The sequence below is a fragment of the Monodelphis domestica genome, chromosome 5 (genome assembly GCF_027887165.1).
Source record: "Monodelphis domestica isolate mMonDom1 chromosome 5, mMonDom1.pri, whole genome shotgun sequence".
NCBI lineage: Eukaryota > Metazoa > Chordata > Mammalia > Didelphimorphia > Didelphidae > Monodelphis > Monodelphis domestica.
The window spans coordinates 253,849,702-253,854,716 of record NC_077231.1 but is presented as its reverse complement, the minus strand read 5'-3'; the positions used below and the strand labels follow the sequence as shown (position 1 = coordinate 253,854,716).

Below are 5,015 nucleotides of genomic sequence, written 5' to 3'. Positions count from 1 at the left end.
GCTGGTTTGGGCTGGGTGTGCTCTGAGGCCAAAAGCTGCTGGACACCTGGAGCAATATGGAGGATCTCCACGGCTCCGACCAAGCTGCCAGCTCTATGCTCCCTCTCCAGATCCTTCCCCACCATCTGTGTTCGACACTCTGAGCTTGGCCCAGCCCTGCCCACAAGGTACACCCTCCAGACCAGCGCCTTTTCCCGCCCCAAGGTTCCCGCAGCCACTGGGGGCTTAGAGCTCTAGGTGAGGGAGGAGGGATCCTGGGACTTCCTTCTGCCTTTCCCTTAAACCTGGGTGTTCTCGGATTCTGGATTGGGGGGAGGAGGGCATACCTTTTGAATTGAGTCCAGCAGGAAGGTTCCTTGGTTCTGTCTTGTTGTTAGGTTTGATTTTCAGTCCCCTAGTAGCATTCAGTTTGTGATCGGTAAGGAAGGGTACTCAAAGATCTAAATGTCTGCTCCTTCTAGGCCATCATCTTGACTCCCCCCACCCCCACCCCATTGATAATCCTTAAACTATCTGCACTTGGCTTTACAATGCATTAAATTTGGGTCCCCACCACCACCACCACCATAAAGATTAGCCTACCCCATTTTAATTAGGCTAATATTAAAATTACATTGAATTCTCTTCACTAAAAAGCAATATATAATTTTGACACAGTACCGAAATCAAGACATGGTGATAAACTTGCCAGGGAACCATTAAAGAGGCAGTCACTCCACTTTGATGTCTAATTATTTCTGTCTATTCCAGCCATAGAATTAAATAGATTGTCTCTTTCAGATATGGCCATTGGGACCAATATCTTGGCCTATATTCCTCATCTATAATCCAATACATTGTAGGGGAGCATAACATCATAAATTTAGAGCTAGATTTTGGGGTGACAAGGTCTCACACAGTAGAACATTTTGAGTGTCTAATCTTTTCTGATGGCCTACCTTTTGAGAAATTTGGGAGTACAAATTCAACAGAGAGTAGCTAATATGACCAACAACTTCAATTTTATGGAACCTAAAGCATTTTCTTTGTAACAAAATTTGTAGGTACCCAGCACAATTACTAAATACAGCTTGACTCACCAATCAAGTTGTGTTTTTCTTGTTACTATTTACTATTAAAAATAACAATATAATATGTAACTTAACTATAACATATATAGTTTGTTATAAATGAAATATACTTCTCCAAGAAGAACAGATTCTTTTATTAGCTATGTCCAAAAATCTATGTCTTATTCTTCCTCTTCTCTTATCCCTTTCCCCTCCCCAAGAAGGCAGGTAATATTTATAGAGATTGTCTAAATGATCATTTAATATAATAAATATCATGTCATACCATATCATATCATATGGATTTACTTGTTTTTCAAGTTGTGAAAAAATCCATGGAGGAAATAAAGTGAAGAATGATTTGTTTTAACCTGCTTTTGGAATCTGTCTGTTCCTTCTATGGAGATGGATATCTTTTTTCATCATGGGTTCCTTGGAGTTGTCCTGGCTCCTTGACTTGTTGATGATAGTTGTCATTCATAGTTGATCATCATAAATTATTGTTACTATATAAAATGTTCTACATGTTCTGCTCTTTTCACTTTGCACTTATAGTCTTTCCAAGGCTTTTTGGTGATCATCTTGTTTGTCATTTCTCATGATGCAGGAGTATTGCATTACAATGACCTACAACAACCTGTTCACTCATTCCCCAATTGACATACATCCCTTCAGTTTCCACTTCTTTGCCACCACAAAAAAAAAAAAAAGTTGCTATATTTTTTAGAACATCTAGTTTATTTTCCTTTTTCCTTGATCACCTTGGGAAATAAACCCTATAATGTATTACTGGGTCAAAAAGCATACACAGTTCTATAACTCTTGGAGTATAAAATTCAAATTGTAATCCAAAATGGTTGGATCATTTCATTATTTCAGCCAATAATGTATGTGTCCCTATTTTTCTACCTCCTCTCCAATATTTGTCATTTTCCCTTTTATCATTTTTGTATGAGATGATATCTTAGAGTTGTTTTGGTTTGTATTTCTCTAATCAATAATGATTTAGAGCAATTCTTCATAGAGTTACACATTGCTTTGATCTCTTTTGACAATCATTTGGGGAATGGCTAATACTCATATATTTGAAAAAGTTCTTTATATATTTTAGATATTGGATCTCTATCCAAGAAACCATCCACAAAAAGTTTTTCCTAACAATGCTTTCCTTCTAATCTTGGCTACCATTAGTTTTATTTGTACAAAAACTCTCTCTCACTTTAATGTATTTAAAATGATTGATTTTACATTTCATAATGCTTTCTATCTCTTGTTTATTCATAAATTCTTCTCTTACGCATATCCTGTTTTTCTCAATTTGTTTATAATATCTCTAGGTCATACAACCATTTCAATACCTATCTTGGTAAATGGTATAAGACACTGGTCTATATCTAGTTTCTGCCAAATTGCTTTCTGGTTTTCCCCAATAACTTTTACTAAATGGTGGATTCTTATTCCAAAAACTTGCTTTACTGTGAAGGAGATATTTTGGAAAGGAAACAAGACTGCAAGCATAGTGACATGGAATGCTGTTGAACCAGGAGAAGCAAGAGCAAACCCTTTTAGAGTCTTGAGAGGAAGGGAATCCTGGGAAACGAACCAGCCAGGGAAGTTGGATCCTTGCTCTGGAGACAGAAATGTCTACAGGCCCAGCTCCAATTCTGTGAATAGAATATTTAACAAGATCCTGAAGACAGTTGAAGCTCCTGACTCTGCTGTCACACTGAGAAGACCACATCTCGGAGGGGGTTGCTTGAAATGCTTAGCTTGCCCTGGTGGGGGCGTCAGACTCACCTGGGGGAGCCTTCATCACTCCGGATACCTGACTGCATCTTTGCTCTATCTATACTGAGACTCATTCCTCCGTGGGGTTTTGCCAAGAAATAGATGAGAACAGAAGGGGAATCACTTGGCCAGAGAGAGTATTCAGGTAGCCTCGGCAGCCGCGGACGGAAGAGACTTTAAAGCAAAGTCAGACTGGTGGGCAATAAGAGAGCTTTATCAGTCACAGGGAAACCTCTCAACCCAGGTTCCTAACCCCATCTCCAATTTACAACTTTACAATAAACCTCCTAACTCTGAAAAGCAGTCAGATTGGATACATACTGACCTCAGGTAGAGGGCAGCCATTTTTGCTCTCTCCCATTGAGGAGATCGTCTTGCCTGACTGGGTCTAGAAAAATCCCCAGTCACTTGTCTTCAATCTCTCTTACAGTTTCGAATCTACTCACAGTTGAGCAGATTTGAAGTCAGAAAAAGTCAGTTTTTGGTCACCGAGAAAGGGAGGCTTTCCCAATAGAGCTGCCATGGTGGTTTTTCCTGAGCTTGGCGCTAAACTCCACCTAGCAACTGAGGCAACCAATCAGAAGATATCATTTCCTGTGGGGGCAGGGAATTCTTAAAGTACCAGACTCAAAGACATTTTTTTTTTCCTGTGCAAAGGCTTTGGAACAAAAAGAAGTTCCACAAAGTGGTAGTGGCAATGGGAGTGATTGCCTTGGTGGGGCAATTTCTCTGGGGTGTTTGTCACCAAACGAGAGTTCTTATATTTTCCTTTGAACATCTATGGCAGTTTTCAGTGGTTTTTCAGTAGAGATGGATAGGGTGCTAGTCTACCTTCCTGTGCTGGCAAGAGTTTTTCTCAGTGCTGCAACTCTATTATGCAGGCAAAGAGGCGTTAAACTGTTTTGTGGGGGAAAGACTCAGGCAACAGACACTGACTTAAAAGTAATGATCTTGACACCAAAGAAGAAATAGCAACAATTGGGCCCTAAGCAAAAAAAAAAAAAAAAAAAGGGACTGGCGAGTTTAAAAGTTCATTTACACCTGCAGATCTGGACCATCTTCGCAAGAGAATGCCCAAATTTTTCGAGGAACCAATGAAGTGTATAAAGGAGTTCTGCCCGACAATCAAATTATTTGATCCTACCTCACCGGAGAGTTTGTTCTATCTGACCTCTTTATCAAAAGGGAAAAAGAATAATTCATTGCCAAGACTAGAAACAATCCAAATTTGATTTCAGGGCCTGAGTATGAACAGAATCTAGAACTTTGTAATGTCCAAAATCCAAGATTTCTTGATCAGTCTAGATAAGGTTTAATTGAAGCAATGAAAATTTTCACAAAGGGACCTGACATGTGGCAGATTTGAAAAGCTTAAACAGGAAACAGGGGAACATCCATCCACATTCTTAGACCAAGTAGTAGAAATGGGAGAGAATCTTCTGGAGTTTGCAGATTTGTCTGAGGCTAATTTAACAACATATAAGCAGACAATTTGTTAAAGGCAATTGTGTGCCAGTGAATACTTATTTTAGGCGTCATTGCCCAGATTGGGAGTCTCTGGGATGGGAAGATTTAAGAAAAACAGCAACCTACATATTTACTGGAGAAAAGGAACATAAAACTGAACAAAGAGATGAGCTGTTACAGGAGCTAAGATCACAGCACAACAAAAAGAAATAGATGAGGTAAAGAATTTAGCGACATTACAATCATACAGGCCAAAAAGAAAATTTGTACAAAGACCCAATCAACCCAATGCTTCCTCTGTGGAAAGCTAGGTCACCTTGTCCAAACTTGTCACCTAAAAGCCCAAATTGGCATCGGGAACACCAGAAGGGAAAATTGGAAAAACAATGCAAATTACACTAGTAGGCAGGAACATGGCCAGTGCTGCTCCTATGTGTGTAGTGGTAGTTCTGGAATGCAGGCCCTAGACCTAAACACAAATGAAGAGGTTTATTCAGAAAGGCGCTAGACCTAAATGCTCATCTATTGCTGCTGGAAATTCAAAATAAAATCAATTATGAAACAATACCATGGGGGTGGAAGAGACAGAGAGCATTAGCAAAAAGAGTGAAGAAAATAAAACTAATGTCAAAGATAGTGATGCAAAAACAAAACCCAAGGTTACCATAATATTTTACAACTTCATTGTATGTCTGTACTGTTCTACTCATC

The 5,015-nt window shown here is 39.3% G+C and overlaps 1 long non-coding RNA gene across 1 annotated transcript; it reads right to left on the bottom strand.

The window, feature by feature from the left end:
* Positions 1-2,496: 2,496 nt before the first annotated feature.
* On the bottom strand, positions 2,497-4,574 carry LOC103092790 (uncharacterized). Its single transcript, XR_001625148.2, has 2 exons — positions 3,163-4,574; positions 2,497-3,029 (listed from the first exon to the last, which is right to left on the bottom strand). It is a non-coding gene; the product is annotated as an uncharacterized LOC103092790 (long non-coding RNA).
* Positions 4,575-5,015: the final 441 nt, after the last annotated feature.